General features: G+C 47.9%; 1 protein-coding gene and 1 non-coding gene across 2 annotated transcripts in view; both read right to left on the reverse strand.

Annotated features, from left to right (window-relative positions):
* The window catches only part of LOC119445925 (laminin subunit gamma-1-like), a 472,050-nt gene that overhangs the window by 328,133 nt on the left and 126,821 nt on the right, over positions 1–17,096 (reverse strand).
* Positions 2,331–2,403, reverse strand: Trnak-uuu (transfer RNA lysine (anticodon UUU)). Its single transcript has one exon. It is a non-coding gene; the product is annotated as a tRNA-Lys (tRNA).

A 17,096-nucleotide genomic window follows, 5' to 3' on the forward strand; every position in this document is an offset into this window, starting at 1 on the left:
ATACGCCTCCCATGCAGTCTTTCTAGTATAAGTGTCCGTGGAGAGTTCCAAGGGCGTGTACTAGCTTTTAGTTCACTGTGGACTCTCGTGCGGATATGCAGTATGCAGAGACAAAACAAAGGAACTGTAGAGATGCAAAGTGGTCCGTAAGATGGCCGTAGGGAATGGTATTGCAAATTGTTTTTTGTTTTTTTTATTATTATTATGGGGGCACTACTCTTTCTACGTTTCTTCGCGTAGTTTGACAGACAGTTGGTACTGCATTTTCTTAATGCATGTCAGCGCGAAAGAGAAAAGGACTAGAGACCAGCACGTGTGTCTTGTCCCTTTCTGTCTCGCGCTGGCATTCATTAAAAAAAGTCGGAGCTTCAGCGGCTCCAAGCCGCCGAGTACACAGATCACATATCTGCTAGACCGCCGGAACGAACACCTTTTAAGCTGAACAACTTAAAATTGAGATTCGCGATCCCGACATAACCACGGCTGCTATAAATACGCTGTAGTCCAGAAACTTAAGCGTCTGCGAACGAATCATGGCATTTGTCAATCGCGCACACTTGCAAATGTCGAATGGTAAGTGCAAATTGTAATCCCCCCCCCCCCCGTTCACGTTTCATCCTGGCGTGATAGTGTATTCGGAAAACTGGCCACATGCACCGCACTGCGCAACATGTCCGTCTAAACGTTTGTATACCCAGCAGAGCAGCTGAAGAACTCCCGTCTTACCATCGGTAAGCCTGTCTTCGTTATTGCGCCATATTCAGCTTTTATAATAGATTACACGGCGATGACCATTGCCCTTGAAATTTACCACGGCGACCACACGAATGCAGGCGCAAAGCTCCTGTAATCGCTATCGCTGTAAGCTGGTATAGACTATTAAACCTCTCTATCGACTAGCAGCAATCAATTGTGGTACATGATGCTTCAACCTCTGACCATATCCAGGGTGTTAGCAAATTCACTTTTCAAGTTTCCAAGTTTTCCATGACTTTCGCAGCAAAAATTCAATGGCAAAAAAAGAAGAAAAAAACATCACAAGACAGCAACTGTTTTATGAACGCTACTTCTTGAAATCCACAAAATTGGGCAATCCAAATTTCGAAAATCTCAGTACAGTGGAGTGGACTTTCATTAATTCGACTCCGGTTAATTCAATTTTTTGGTCATTTGATCACGACTGAAGGTCCGGGCCGGCGCCCACACATTTATTTTGATCCTGAAATTGGCCTGCGCTGCATAATTCCAACTTTAGTGATCAGCACGCATGCGCCCGACCCCAATGTGACCCAAGTGGTGACTCAAATAGCGGCAGCATCTGTCTTGGCGGCGCTTACGACACAGCCAATTCGTCAAACACACGTCACCTCCCGACGAAAACACCTATTTTCGGCTTGTGCCAGGCACCAAGAACACAAAAAAACTAAATCTATTTTGAAACTTCTGCGGCAAAATGCGCGAATCGATAACGTAAAACTATTCCACTCTGTTCTTTCAAAGCGAAGCTTTCTTTTGCGAATCTCGCTGGGTTTCGCGGCCGTGGGCGGGGCGGCCTGGCTGTTCCCTTGCCGAATAAGCCAACCAATCACAGCGGAACACGCGTGCCGCTAAGTTCCTTGCAGAAACACGAGATTGCGCACGGCTCCGCGCATCCACGCAGGAAAAGCATTGATAGCATACCTAACACAAGCAGGCTAGGTTACGATTTGTCCCCGACCTGTTTAAAAGGGGATGCCAATAAATCATCATCATCGTCACCGCGACAGCGGCGGCGCCGGCCCTGCGGGGGAAAGAAGTAAAAAGAACCAGAAAGCTCACCTTCGCGCACCCACGGCTACGCGGCAATGAGGAAGTAAACGCTTCTTGCGGATGGAACGTATTCGAATTGCTCTACGTACGTATGCGCATGCTGCCTCTGAAACCATGATGCATTCAAGGCGTCCGTCGTACTCGCTAGGAGTCAGCAACTCCGCTTAACAAAGGGCTCGGTATAATTTGCGCGCGCCCGCGCTTGTTCCGTACCGTATAGTGCAGTGGGTGCACGTTAAAGAAACCGAGGTGGTCAAAATTCATCCGGAGCCCAGCACTACTGCGTGCCTCATAATCAGATCGCGGTTCTTGGCACGTAAAACCACGAATTTTTTTTTAATAACGATTGCAGTGCCGACGCTTTCAGTAGTAACCCGCGCCCATAGCTCACCATCGTACTCTGAGAAACTAGCTCGCAACACTGCATTTTTACCGTAGATTGTAAGACTCGTATCGAATCATGTTTTATTGATATGTAGACTTCCCTTTAAAAAAGAAAAAAATAGAAAAAAAAATTGCGCCGCCCGAACAGGGGCTCGAACCCTGGACCGTTAGGTTAAAAGCCTAACGCTCTACCGACTGAGCTATCCGGGCTGACTGCTCGCCTACACGCACACGCTAACATACACGGCGAGTTCGTTCACTTTGGCACAGTTTATCTCTTCCAGTAGCACTGCGCGACAGCTTAGACAAAAGTTCGCCATGAAGCTCGAAAAGAAGCGCCCAGAGAAACCGGCAAGCTGGCTCAGTGATGCTGGTTGGTACTCGAAAAATGCGTGATGTGTGTGTGTGTGTGTGTGTGTGTGTGTGTGTGTGTGTGTGTGTGTGTGTGTGTGTGTGTGTGTGTGTGTGTGTGTGTGTGTGTGTGTGTGTGTGTGTGTGTGTGTGTGTGTGCGTGTGTGTGTGTGCGTGTGCGTGTGCGTGTGCGTGTGCGTGTGCGTGTGCGTGTGTGTGTGTGTGCGTGTGTGTGTGTGTGCGTGTGCGTGTGCGTGTGCGTGTGCGTGCGCGTGTGCGTGCGCGTGCGCGTGTGCGTGTGCGTGCGCGTGTGCGTGTGCGTGTGCGTGCGCGTGTGCGTGTGTGTGTGCGTGTGTGTGTGTGTGTGTGTGTGCGTGTGTGTGTGTGTGTGTGTACTGGTGTTTCAACTCTTTATATTCTCCCACAAAGCTTCGCTGTACATAGTTTCCAACTTGTTCGCTCTGCTGCATTTTTTTATTCTAAGTACGCCATCAGCCCTCCGTGAATGGTGACAGTGACAGTGGCAAGAACTTTTATTGGTCCTGAGAAACTGGCCAGGGGGAGCCGAAGGCTCCCTCAGGTCAAGTCTGTGGCCCACGATGGCACCGGGAGGCGAAATCCCATTGCGATGTCGTGGGCCCTCTGGACTGCCTGGAGTTGGATGTGGTGGTGGTCGCTTCTTAGGAACTCCTCCCACTATTCCTTTGTGGCAAGCATAGAGTTTTCTATGGCTGGGCACAGCCAGAGCATGTGATCGAAAGAGCATGAGTCGGCTCCGCATTTGGGGCACGACTGCGGGAAGTGCGGGTCTATCCTGCTAAGCGACCGCGGAGTGGGGTACGTGCGGGTTTGTAACATTCTGAGCGATGAATGGTGATCTTTTTTTTTTTACCGGCCACAGAAAGCTAATCGTCCACATGACCGTTCACAGAGGGCTAATGGCGGATTTGGAACAAGAAAAAAACTGCAATAGTTTTATTTGCAGGGCGTCCGAAATTGCGACAACCGTTATGATCGGGCTCTGGGAGCACGGAATCATGCTGGGATAAAATCCGAATACAGTCAACCTTTGTTAATTTGACCTCGGTTTAATTCGACTTTTCGCCTAATTCGAGCACACTAGAAAGTCTCAGCGAGAAACTATACATTTCCATGAAAAAAAAAAAAATGTCCGACGATTACGATAGTCCCTAATGCGAAATTTGAGCACAGCTGTATACGTGTTTTCATTTCGCGATATATTGAGGCAAAGAACTTGAGATCGAAATCACCGCACCGGCTGGCACAGTACCGTCAGCGCCTTCGCAGAGGTTGGGGCAGTATGGGAACGCTGGCATTGTGAGCGGCATCGGGGCCACCTGTGGAAGAAGACGATGCCGACCGCGCGAACAGTGGCACGAGTGCGGTCGCGCGGTTACGCCGAGGGACGACAAAGGTTAACCAAGGAACGGGAGCTTAAGACCTGCGCTCGAAAGAGCTCGTTTAGTTCGAACGCAAAAGCAAGAAGCTTCGGTTGAATCGCCTCCCGTCGGCGTCCACACGTGCGCGCCGCGACAACAAAGTCTTGAAAAACACGAAGCTACCGTACGTTATACTTTTGTCCTCAGAACTTTACTTTCTTGAGTATGCTTTCTTTAGGTTGAGTATGCTGGCTGAGTCGCGCTTCAAAAGCAAGAAGCAGAAATACATTAAAAACTGCCTCACGCAAATCAAAGCAAAAAAGGAAGAGTATATATATATATATATATATATATATATATATATATATATATATATATAAAGTTTATTTTCACTCTGTCGAGATACAGAAAGAAGGACTGCGACAAAAAGCTGTTTTTCAAAACAGCTTGATTAGTTCGCAGCCCCATAGAAAACTGCCCCCCCCCCCCCTTCTTAATATTGCCCATCGTTTTATTTTTGCAGCAATTATTGTTCAATAGAGAAGCTACCTAGGGCAGGTCTCAATCATAAATAAGCCAACAGACAATGACACCAAGGAAAACATAGGGGAAATTATTTGTAGTTGTCATCGAAGTGAAGAAATAATAAATAAATAGAAATTATATAGGATGAAAAAAACAACTGGCCGCTGGTGGAATGCGAACCCAAGTCTTCGCATTACGCGTGCGATGCTCTGAAGTTTATGGAAAGTTTAGCTTTCTTCACTGCCATTTTATTATGTGCTATGACAGTTCTAGACTTCAACAATTTGATAAAAATGCTTTGTCCTGCAACAAACACAACAGGAAGAGAAAAATGATTCTGAATTTTAAAAAAAATTGCCGCAGTTTCACCTGAAAGGTGAAGCATCAATTGCGATAGCAAATTTGTAGAGAGCTATACGGAGTAATGATGGTAGCTTTATCAGCTGTATAAATTTGGACATGCAGCAGCACCGGCAACACGCAGAACTGTTGTCGACGCCGTCGGCGTTTTGCTCGCGTTCGCACAAAATGCGTGCGGCGTTGGTGACTGTTGCCGGAGCCGCTGATATAAATAGGCACTTGGTGCCGCAGCTACACGTCGCCTCCCTTCCCTCCCCCCCGCCCCCCAAGGCCTTTCGCGCGGCGGAAGAAGGCGCGTTTGCTCTACATATATGGTGATTGTAAAGGAGGAAAGAGACGCCTACTTCTGCAGCCCTTAAGGGAGCACGGGGCAGAACGCGCGTTTGTTCTCTGCCGTGGGTTCACTCCCCGTGAAAGCGCGCGTTCCTCGCGCCCTTTCACTCGCACATACAGCGTTCGGCGGCGCGCGGCGACGATTTCATCTCCATTGACGTCATACGGAACCTCACGGCGACGGCGACGGCGATGGCGACGCCGACGGCAGAAATCTGCTTTGGAGTGTCCATATAATTGCTATCGCAATAAAAAATTGCACTTTGCCGTGTTGTCAGCTGCAACTGTCGCATTATTGTGGGGCATCTAAAAATATCAGTGATAGCTCATTAGACAGCAAGACACGTAATTACCTGTTTAAGGGAGTTTACTGAAAGTTTTTTTTTTTGTAGGAAAACAAATTTCGAAGTTATGTCATTGCTCTACCCACTTGACATAGATATGCAGTACATATTCACTTCATTGCATGCCTTAGTCTGGTTAGCAAATGATAAGCTGGCAGCGGCATTTCCTATAGGCGATTTTATATTCGATTCATGGGCGCCGCCATCTTGGGCTGTTACGCAAACAATTTCTTAGTTTCATGAGGAGGTAAGTCACGTAACATGGGGCACTATAACGTAAAATGAGTTCAAACTGTTTTGATTCCAATGTCTGAAATCAACCGCCACGATTGGTCAAAACATTTTCGGGCCACTGCCAACTTTTCCTGTCTGTCATGCGACGTCACGAAAACCGCGATAGCTCCCCATCTGATATAACGTGTACACACTGATTATGCATGATTAAACCGCACAAAAGAAACATAATCATTCCTGATTCGACGCCTTTTCACAATTAGCCCTCTGCTATTGGTTCAATGTTTCCTGGCTACGCCCACTTCGCCTGTCTGTCACGCGACCTCAAAAAAAAAAAAAAAAAAAAACCGCGAAAACTCACCACGTCAGAGTGACGTGTACGCGAAAAAAAAATTCATTAATATGCGGAACAAAACTGAAAAATTTTCTCAATAGCAACAGACTGCCCCGTTCTGAAAGGAATAGAATATGGCTGCCCACCGATCGCTCAGCCCTCGCTACTCGCACCTGCCGGTGAGCATGTATTTATTTGCGCATGATAAACCTTTTTGCGTGGCAGTAAAACACTATCGAGCCCTTTCGTCATGCATACAACATCGCTCTGCCAACTCTTCCTTGCTGAAGATCCGTTTTAGCGGCATTCTTATCCTTCCGCTGCACGCCGCCGCGATTTTCGACCAGCCACCGCAAGCTGAGTAAGGCAAAGCGGACCAATCGGAGAAACCGGCACGACCCTCTTCATGCGGCTATCCATTTTCACTGTGCTGGCTCGGCCCCATAGAAACCCTCTCCGCGAGAGCGTGCTCCTCGCCTCTTGTCAGCCAATTAGATAAGGAAAACCGCTGAGTGTAGACAATGTTATTTGGTTTTGAAAGCGAATAAAGGTGACCTCCTATAAACGAGGAGAGTGTTTGATTGGGTTGTTCAGACAACGCTGCGGGTCACCGTCCTATGCTTGCGCCGGTGGTTACGTAAAGTTGACGTCAGGAGTTTGGAATCATTTTACGTTATAGCGCCCCAGTGGGCTGCCATCCTACATCAAACCGTGCGCATGTGGGTAAAAAGTGATAAGAGACAGCGCGTATGATCCTTTGCGTCGTTGATGAAGACACGTTATTACTACCGGGCTTCGATAGTGTAACAAAATGCAATAGTGCAGCAGTCACGACAGCTCTGCGCTGTAGGTCCAAGCTATGTCCAGCCCCTCTTCCTCCACGTACGGCCTCCCCAAGTTTTTGTTCCAAGTCTGTGACAGCGTAGCCCACTGAATTAGTTACAGTAATGAATACTCTGTGTAATAACAGCGTTATTGGGTACAATGCACCCGTTATGCAACAGCAACGCATCAAAAGGATAATAATGCTGCTCTGCGGCTAACGAAAGCCTTCGGCTCGTCGTTCGTGAGTTTGCCGCGTCAATATCATTATTCTTCACCGCAACACACAACATACTTCACGTTCGACAAGCCCTGTGTACAAACAACTGTGCTGCGGTAAAAGGTCGCGCTGTCTTGCGGGGTGGACTCACGTGGTGCCAGAAGCCACAGCAGCACGTAATTTACGATTCAATTTCTTTATTACGGCAATTAAATACAGAATTATTGTGCAGAAATGCTGACTTGCAGTGCTGCAATGAGCCTAATAACTTTGCGGGGAACAAACCTACATGAATGTGAAACTCGCGCAGTTTCTTCAGACATTTTCAGTGACTTTAATCACGAAAATGAAAAATATCCTAACAATTCCAAGACTTGTCGGGATGCTCAGAATTTCCCAGACTTTTTTCCAGGTCACTAGGAACCCTGATAATTATCCTTCTCTTCCCAACTCGCTTGTTCTCATATCTTTGAACGGACTCCTCAGTACACGGGTGTTTTCGCATTTCGCCCCCATCGAAATGCGGCCGCCGTGGCCGGGATCGAATCACGGCCACGGCGGCCGCATTTCGATGGGGGCGAAATGCGAAAACACCCGTGTACTTAGATTTAGGTGCACGTTAAAGAACCCCAGGTGGTCCAAATTTCCGGAGTCCTCCACTACGGCGTGCCTCATAATCAGAACTGGTTTTGGCACGTAAAACCCCATAATTTAATTTTTTTTTAAATTCGCGTGTAGAATGGTCAGAAACGCTCAGAGACACGTGCACGCTTATTCAGGTGAGATAACTGAAGTTCAATAATTTAAATGTACCCATACATAGGAACTTCAACAGTGTGGTGGCCGGTAGCAGTTCCTAAAGTTCGGTTCCAGCTCCCTCGAGGAATAAGAGCAAAGAAAACAGAGTGCCCTCGACAGAAGTTCACGAGACCACGAAGTGAGTATCAGTCCGTCGATTTGTTAGATGGCAAAGAGTCGAGATAGATTTTCCAAGTACACTAGAGTCGAGATAGATTTTCCTAGTACACTCATTTGGTCTGAATAATAACACTAAAGAATTCTGTGGTTGCTAGCTTTTATGGCATTGCAAATGCATCCCAGGCTCCTAGGCATACAAACGGCGAATGCACATACTCATTCGGCATCAGTAGTTCCCGTCATCGTGTCTGTACTGTGAGAGAGAGGGAAGGAAGGAAAGGCATGGCGGTTAAGCAGACTTCGTCCAGTTTGCTACCCTAAACGTGGGGGTGGGGGAGTGAAAGAGAGAGAGAAGACGGGAGTCTAGATCGTTCACACGCGCTATGCATGGCGCAGCATAGACAGTCGGGCACTCTATCCTGTCGCCTTCATATATACTTTAGAATAGCTCGTGTGGCTTTCTGGGCTGATAAGCTGTGAGGCCAGGCTCTCAGAGCTTTTGCTTCGGTAAAACACCGATCATGCAGTCCACTGAAGGCACGTTCGAGAAAATCTGGCATTGTTTGCCGAAGCGGGAACGTTGGCAGTCTCTTCACGTCTGCGCTCAGCGCACATATAGGTAAGTCAGCATTTCCGATGCGATAGCTGTGTGAGTTAGTGGAGGCTACTCGGCCCCACAGCCGACACAGCAGTTTTGGTGGTAACTGCAATCTTAATGACAGATGTTCTATAACCCACGGTCGGAGTTCTGCGTTGTATTCCAGTGACTTAACGTGGTATTACGTGCGTGATGGCGAAGCTCTCCAGCACCGTCCACTCCTGATTATGATAATATATGAGGAGTGTCGGCGCTCCAGCGTGGACAAATCGGGCAGCGTCATCGTCGAGGCTGTTACCAACGATACCACAATGTCCCGGAAGTCACAGATAGGTTTCATCATTTCTTCTATCAGCAGATTAATTGCAAATTTCGTTGATTTGGGAACCTAAGTGGTCGTCATTCGCACGGCGCGAACCTCGCACTCTTTAAAGCGCTGCATTAAGTCACAGAATAATGCCCACTTGCAAAACACACATGCTATTATATTCTTGCCCAACGGCAACGTCGTGGTAATCGCGAGCTTGCAGTAATAAAAATACCTCGCAGCTCATGGAATCTACTGCAGAATGGTAACAAATGACAACTACTGATTGCTATAGAGACGTGACAGGTGCACGCCGTGCAGAGGAGCGGCATCGGCGTAGCTCTCAGATTAAGGAAAGAAAAGCGCAGGGGGTCAAAAATTATTTCACGCCCCTCCACTACACCGTCTCTCATGACGCTTTCGTACCGTAAATTTCATTAGCCAACATCGTGGTCAGGTCTCAATTGGGAGGTGTGCTGTAAGGGTGCTCTGGATTTTGCAGCGAGAGTGAGCGGGTGCGGTGTTTTCACGCCGAAACACCGCTTCCAGGGCTACGCCACTGACCGAAGCGAACGGCTATGGGACACGGGGCACAGCGGGGGACGCACGCGCGCAGCTGCCCGCCGACTGACCTCAGCGCGACATCGAGGCGCGCCGTTGGCCGTATCACCACCCCCCTCCGGTCTCGGCAGCCCCCCTTTTTTTTCTGGTGCGGGCAAGCCGACACCGCCTCAGCCGGGCCATGCAGCCAGACCGCGCCCAGTATCAGCTCGACGGAGCTGGGCCGAGTAGACGTCGTCTCCACGAGCCACGCCGAGTTATGCGTGCCTCGCGCTTTGTCGCTGCTGCGACCGAGAAAAACGCGTGGGCGAAGGAGAAGCCGTTGATAGGGCCAGGCTGATTAGCGCCCGGGGCCGTATCATCAGGCGAGGGGCGCCGAGACTTCCGGCCGACGACTATGGCGACGTCGGCGCCGTGGACGCAGGGAGCCCCGTGGGCGCCCGTTCGCCGGTTGCCAGGTCTCCGGACCACCACGTCGCCCAGAAGAAGAGGAGGGAAATGCGGAAATGATGACGATGATGGCGTCATTGCGATCAGTGGCCACTGTGGGAGTTCGGCTACGAATCGAGAGCCGTGGTCTTAAATCGAGGTCTTGAATCGGAAGAAAGTGGAAAAGTGTGAAGCTGACCTTATTCGTTTTGTCTTTGGTGGTGATGATATTTGTGTTATATAAAGCCGAAAGGGCCAAGCGCGGCCAGAGCGGCAGTGCGAATGTTTGCGAATCGAGCATAATTACGAATTTGCTAACAATGTAAACGTGTTGCGAATTTTTAAAAAAATTACATCTACCGGTGTACAGGGCGGAACAAAAACACCGCAATATAAGGATGTGCTAAAATTACACACTGCATGCACTGCATTTGCTCCACGTGGACTTTTTACGGTACAGTCTATAGGGTGCCGTCAGCCGTAGTATTCTTTTGCTTGAGCAGCCGCCCGCGAGACCTAAGAACGTCAGCAACTCCTTTCATCAGCGTAAAGCACAGGCAGATTTTTATACCCCCCTGACCACAGTACGCTCAACGTCAAGTTTGCAGCTTGCTGAAAATATAGAGCGGTAGAAACCAAGCGCATGAATAATCTGGAATAAAAAAATGTCGACTAGAGTTGCCACGAAAGATGAAACAAAATATAATAAATTGCTAAGCTCGGTATATCAGTTAATAAGCACAGCCAGCACTCATGTGTACGACCATTGCGATGAACCATTTAAAATAGTGCGTCGAAACAGCATGGATTTTTTTCTTTGTTTCCGGGCCCCCGCATTATCCCGCCGATATGTAATATGTGTGCAGTAATACGCAATATTATTAATACGCAATAATAATGCGCAATATGTAATAATGCACAATATTATACCGCCAACAGAGAAGAGCCGCCGACTCAAGTTAGCTTTGTTGATGAATAGAATTTGTCGATATACCAGCCCTTAACATAACAACTCTGTGCTGTCTTCTCTGTGGGATTAAACTACGTGTAAAAATAATTTTTGTGTTTAACCTCCCGAAACTGCACAGTGAATAGTTGTGAGAGACGCCGCAGTGGAGGGCTGTGGAATAATTTCGACCACGTGGGGTTCTTGAACGTGTAACGAAGCACGACACACGAGAGTTCATGCATTGCGAACCCATCGAAATGCGGCAGCCGCGGCCGGGATTTCGTAGTGTACGTCTACTGGAACGTGACAACCCATGAACTTGACATCGCACTCATGTATTTGCCGCGCACGAACGAAGTCTAAAGTGTCTTTCTTTGTTTTTTTGTGGCGTTTGTATATGCTTGCATGATTAAACATAAAACAGCGGCGGTTTAAACCTTGCACCATGGCTGCCAAGTTGGATCGCCGCGAACCGTGAGTTGGCTTCTGACAAATATTCGGCTCAACCCGGACTCTTATCGTACGAGCTCGGGTCGCTAATAACGGAAAGCTATGCAGAAACACGTGCCGCTCCTATACCAGAGCTGGGCCTTAATCCGCAGCGGTGACAAGGCATTCACCAGTACGCTTCAGCCACGATTAACCGCGCGGTTATCAACATTGACGAACGCGAATAAAATCGCTCAAAATTGCCACAACGGGGTTAAAAATTGTGGGGTTTTACGTAAGTAACGCCCCTGCGCTTCAATCTCGCTGGGAACGCCGTAACGGTGAGTTCCGGAATGGTTTTGACCCCGCCATGTTAGGCTACCTAAAAAGCGCGCGCGGTGCGCGATAATTTTTGCGTACCACCTCTAGTGCGGTTGCCGCTTTCGGGACTTGGACCGCGACTCAGCCGCAAAACGTCGCTGACTCGGCACGACAACTGCGAAGGAGGTTTCCTCCTCGCGTGACTAGGATTATCGTTGCGTGATAGTTGTTTTTCGAGTGAACACTGCACAGACCTCACGCAGGAGAACGCAAAAGACAGCAGACGAGCGACTCGGCGACCGGCTGCACAGTTCTCATGCGAGACGGCAGATAGCCACCGTCGACGCTTCTTTCGCGCCCTACTGAACTGCCGCTGGCGCTATAGTCAGTGCACACTGAAACTGTCAAATGGTGCCACGGCACCGTTTAACAATTGTGCGGTTTAACGTCTCGAAACCGCAAAGTGTAACTCCGGTTTAATTGTCGACAGCTGGCGTTCTTTAACGAGCACCAATGTACGACGCACGAGCGTTCTTGCATACCGCCACCATCGAAAAGCAGCCGCTGCGGTCGGGAATCGAATCCGCGACCTCGTCCTGAGCAGCAGAAAGTCACCCCACTGAATTGGAACGATGGGTTGCAGTACTGTTTGCTAAGACTGCGGTCTTGCTTGGTTCCACCCTCAAAGAAACAGAGATAAATGTTTGGAGCGAGCGAGGTAGCGCGTTATTAAGTCCTGAATTTATTTCGAAATAGGCACATTTGCGAAATATTCAGGACCCATACTTTGCTCATGACTTGTAATTGCGTCACCTAACTCGCCCTTGATGAATGAGCCATGCGATATATGGAGAAACTGCAGCGGCGCTGATGTGTTAGTCAACAAGGCATCAGCTCCGGCCCCACATGACATCAGTTATTCTGCGTTGTCACACCTGGGAGAGAATTAAATGGCCCAGCTGCTTCTTTGTGTTCCACACCCCCATTTTGGCCATTTTGGAAGCTCGCCCACACTATTGCCGTTCTGGCTTCAACCAGGCAAGTCTCTCACGGACTTACGCTCGTATCGCCCCATTGCTCTTCTGAGTTGCGTCGGGAAGCTGTTGGAAAATATGCTGCTTCAGCGCTCACACTAAGAAATTGATGAGCGCAGACATCTATACCTTCAGCAGACGTTCAGATGCTCAAAGGCCACGGCAGAACTGACAACGTCACTGCCCTCGCAAGCTGCGTTAATCGAAACAAAGTTATGTCTGCTATCATCATAGATTTATTCTTGACATAAAGGAGCATCCGACGATGTTGCACATCAGGCTATTCTGGCGACTCTGAGATCCACGAGCATTAACGATAGCACGTACCAGTGTACCAGTGGATCGCATGGATATCTATCTACCAGTGGACAGGTCAGTTTACATGTAGACGAAATCAGGGAAGCACAAATTCGCGTATCGTATGTACTATCGGCGTCAAATGAAACGCGAACAGAGGAGCGCGTGGCCGAAGCATAACTGAAGGTATACTGACAGGCGGGCACATCCGGTTTGACCGCACTGCGAGGTGATGCTGCCTCTTTTCGTTTCTGTTCTGGTTCTCTTTTACTTGAAAGCGAGAAAATAAAAATCGAAGAATACAGATACTAAATTATCGCTGCATAGGGCGAGTATTATCGCACAGTGCGGCGAAACCACAAGTGCTATCGGTTTCAAGTGAAACGCGAACAGCGCTGCGTGTGGTACGGTTTGCGCCATCATCATAACTGCGCCAGTATTCTTTCTTGCTTTGAACTAAAAGAGAACCAGAACAGAAAAAAAATGGGGAGCATAACCTAGCAGTGCGGTCGAACCGGATGTACGCGCCTGTCAATGGTGATGACTGGACGGTGCGCACTATACCTCCAGTTATGCTTCGGCCACGCGCTCCGCTGTTCGCGTTTCATGACGCCGATAGTACAGTGACGTTCCACAAGGCGGCGTTTTCAGTCCAACGCTCTTAAGGGGTGTCCCACTCCGGCGGCACGAGCCCCCCGTTTTCAGTACTTTTGGACTAACCGTGGCGGCTCTTCTACTTAGGATATAAAGTTGTGGTATATACCATAAAAAGCTTAATTCTTGTAGATTCCAACTATGTATAATACAAAGAAATTGATTGATTTGATTTAGAAATAAATGTTCAAGAACAAGCATGAGATACATGGTTTTTGCGAACTGTGTCTCAGTTGTGACCATATTTAGAAGAAACTGCCGCACTTACTGCATTGCGGCTTGCTCTGTAGCTTTAGGACATATTTATCTAGTTCCTAGACGTAGCAAATTAATTTTGAATTTTTACTTTTTGGGTAATTTGCTTTTGAAAATTGCCAAATATCGCAATCTTCTGTTGTAAACAGCCCGGCAACTACACTCTCAAGGAAGCTAAATTTTGGATAAAGCAGAGTTCAAGGAATTTCCATTTAGGACGCAAAATTTCATTCACGTACCTTTATTAGTTTTAAACCGCAGCTTCGTAGCTTTAGCACCTTTCCGCAAAAATCGGCAAAAATAAAACCAGAATTCCAAATATTGCTTAATTTCGGCCGCATTATTAGGAAAACTAATAAAGTTACATGAATAAAATTTTGCGTCCTAAATGTAAATTCCATGATCTCTACTTTATCCAAAAGTTAGCTTACTTGAGGATGTAGTTGTGGGGCTGTTTACAACAGAAGATTGCGATATTTGGCAATTTTCAAAAGCAAATTATCCAAAAAGTAAAAATTCAAAATTAATTTGCTACGTCTAGGAACTAGATAAATATGTCCCAAAGCTACAGAGCAAGCCGCAATGCAGTAAGTGCGGTAGTTTCTTCTAAATATGGTCACAACTGAGACACAGTTCGCAAAAACCATGTATCTCATGCTTGTTCTTGAACATTTATTTCTAAATCAAATCAATCCATTTCTTTATATTATATAGTTGGAATCTACAAGAATTAAGCTTTTTATGGTTTATACGACAACTTCATATCCTAAGTAGAAGAGCCGCCACGGTTGCTCCAAAAGTACTGACAACGGGGGCTCGTGCCGCCGGAGTGGGACCGCCACCTTAACGTCCGCTTTATTGGTCTAGAAAAGTGCAAATACCGGCGTCTCCTTGTACGCAGATGGCATTTGTATATGGCGTTCAAAGCGCAACAGATAAATACTAAACACAAGCCTGCAGGAAGCCATCAGCCTCAACGAGAGTTTTGTGCTGTCCTGAGGCCTTGAAATGCCACTCGGGAAGTGGGCGCTATCGCGTTCACAAAGCGTGATGCCGGCTCGCTGTGTTCTGCAGTTGGAAGCAGTCCTTTACCATATATACCTCGCAAAACACAGATTTTTGGGGCTGACTTTCATCGTCGCAGGTGCATAGTTTGAAGGACGAGCTCTCTTCCTTCGCGATTTCTTCCGGGCGCTTTTCAACAGTAACTTGAGAAAACGAGCGAACAAATTAAAACGAAAACACGAAGGAAAAAAGATACACCACAACGCTGGGTGGTGCCTCTTCTTTCCTTCGAGTTTGCGTCTCAATGTTTTCACTGGTTTTCTCAAGTTAAAGTATGAACCAACTGGCCCAGCAAGCAACACTTCTACAGTGCTTTTAAACAGTACAAGCTGATGCTCCGTTGACTCTTTCGTTTGGCTATATACCGCGCTCTCTGAAAGCCTGCTTCGACATTCTTCCCGCTCGAAGGCCTATCTCAGGCGAACGTCAAGCTTTTGGAAGGAGGGCAAGCCAAAGCATCTAGATTATGTCCTGGCGTCGCGGAGAATATATGAACTGTGGGAACTCTGTCGAAACCCGTCGTGGTTGCTCAGCGGCTATGGTGTTGGGCTGATGAGCACGAGGCCGCGGGATCAAATCCCGGCCACGGCGGCCGCATTTCGATGGTGGCGAAATGAGAAAACACCCGTGTACTTAGATTTAGGTGAACGTTAAAAAAAAACCCCAGGTGGTCCAAATTTCCGGAGTCTCCCACTACGGCGTGCCTCATAATCAGATCGTGGTTTGGCACGTAAAACCCCATAATTTAATTTTAAATCTGTTGGACAGCAGGCGCCTTTCGCTACCGATTTTTCACACGCAGTCCTTCCGCTAGAGTTCGGTACGTGTCTATAGGGAATGTGACAGTCCACTTGCTGCCGTTGCGCTTCATAGGTGCGAGGCTTGCTCCTTCTGCAATATCAGCCAAGTTCAATCTCTCTGTTACACCCTGAAAGTTATCTCATGGTAAATTCCACCGCTATACCTGGAATCGAGAGAAAAGCTGACATGCCCGGGCCAGCTCTATAGCGTATCTTACACTCGAACACGCGTACAACTGACACAGTGCTCGATGTAATGCTTGCGATGGAGTATCGGTCATGTCTGTCATCAGCTAAGGCGTCTGGATCCTGTTAAAGACCTCGATGTCGGAAAAGCTCAGCCATAGAACATCTACGACATCTACTGAGCTGACTGCACTGTGGACAGCCTTCACTGGGCTGTGCTGCAATGCCTGATGTCACTACACCTGTAGGACCAGCTAGTTACTGATATTAGCTGCTTACACAATGGCCTGTAGGTTTAAGTCACAGTGTAGTGCTTCAACGGTTGTCCGCCCATTGTAGCATAGCCGGCAACGTCAGAGCTGGCCTTTGCGGCCGGTTATGCACACAGTGACTCATCGAAGCTGACCATGATACCATTTTCAAGATTCGATGCAGTGTCGCTCGTGTTAGCTGCTGCGAGCCGTAGTGCGGGCCACACAATCGTTTTGACCGAACAGTAACTTTCATAATGCCGCGTGTTCAGGATAGGCGTGATCGAACATCCCTTCATCGTATCCGCTGGAATGTCCTTTACATGAGATCCACTTATTCAAAATTAATTTGTACAGCACGCCATTGTTCCCCACATGCAGTGTTAACGAAGACTTCGACCCTTTAATTTGTACTTGAAGACGTTTTACAACCTCAATGAGTGCCTCGAGAAATCCTCGAAACATGTGGCACAACACGCAACTTGATCTGCGGGACGTTTTCGGGCCGTGGCAGTGGCCTAAATTGCGTTCTATTAACGCACTTAAATTACTGTGGGATACAGCATTCCATGATACTCTGTAAATCTTTTTTTATGTGGTACTGCATTATTGCTTTTACTGCATGCATTAATGCGTGTGTGGCGCGCGCGCTTTTCGCTATGTTTTGGTTTCCTCTTCTCTTTTTATTTTATGCCTCATCATTTCGCAGAAGTGGTACCAAGCCTGTCGCTAGACTATAAGCTCTAGAGATACTATTAAACTTTCTTCACGCTCTCGTAGGGTGTGTTCCAATTCTGGCCAGCACTGGACCAGTCTACGTAGACACTAAGGAGACAGCTTCGAGGCCAAGTATGGAACGCGTTTCGAACCTCTGGATGACGTATGGAAGACGCTCTGCGACGAGACGCCACCTCACGGCGACAAAA

This window comes from Dermacentor silvarum, chromosome 1 (assembly GCF_013339745.2).
Source record: "Dermacentor silvarum isolate Dsil-2018 chromosome 1, BIME_Dsil_1.4, whole genome shotgun sequence".
NCBI classification, from domain to species: Eukaryota; Metazoa; Arthropoda; class Arachnida; order Ixodida; family Ixodidae; genus Dermacentor; species Dermacentor silvarum.